This window comes from Octopus bimaculoides, chromosome 18 (genome assembly GCF_001194135.2).
Source record: "Octopus bimaculoides isolate UCB-OBI-ISO-001 chromosome 18, ASM119413v2, whole genome shotgun sequence".
Taxonomy (NCBI): Eukaryota; Metazoa; Mollusca; class Cephalopoda; order Octopoda; family Octopodidae; genus Octopus; species Octopus bimaculoides.
The window spans coordinates 36,041,220-36,041,549 of NC_068998.1; positions in this window are offsets into that span (position 1 = coordinate 36,041,220).

Genomic DNA, 330 nt, shown 5'->3' on the forward strand with positions numbered 1-330 from the left:
AATTCCTATGTCCTCGGAATCTACAAGTTAAGACGAATTGAAGTGGACTCCAGTAAATTTTCAGAAATTCCCTACCCACTCCTAAAACACTTACCCCGCAAAAGTTTGTATATTCGAAATCTACATGATATAACACATATTCGTAGAAAAGTTTATTAAAAAATATCCATTTTTCTGAAAGTTATGATCATCCAAATTGGATGGGGGTGAGGACAGAAATTTTTAGTTATGACAAATTTGACACTCTCCTTCTAGGCATGGTTATATATGTATACAGAAATAAACGAGTGCAGATGATAGTAAACAATGAAAATAACTTGGTAACGGAAA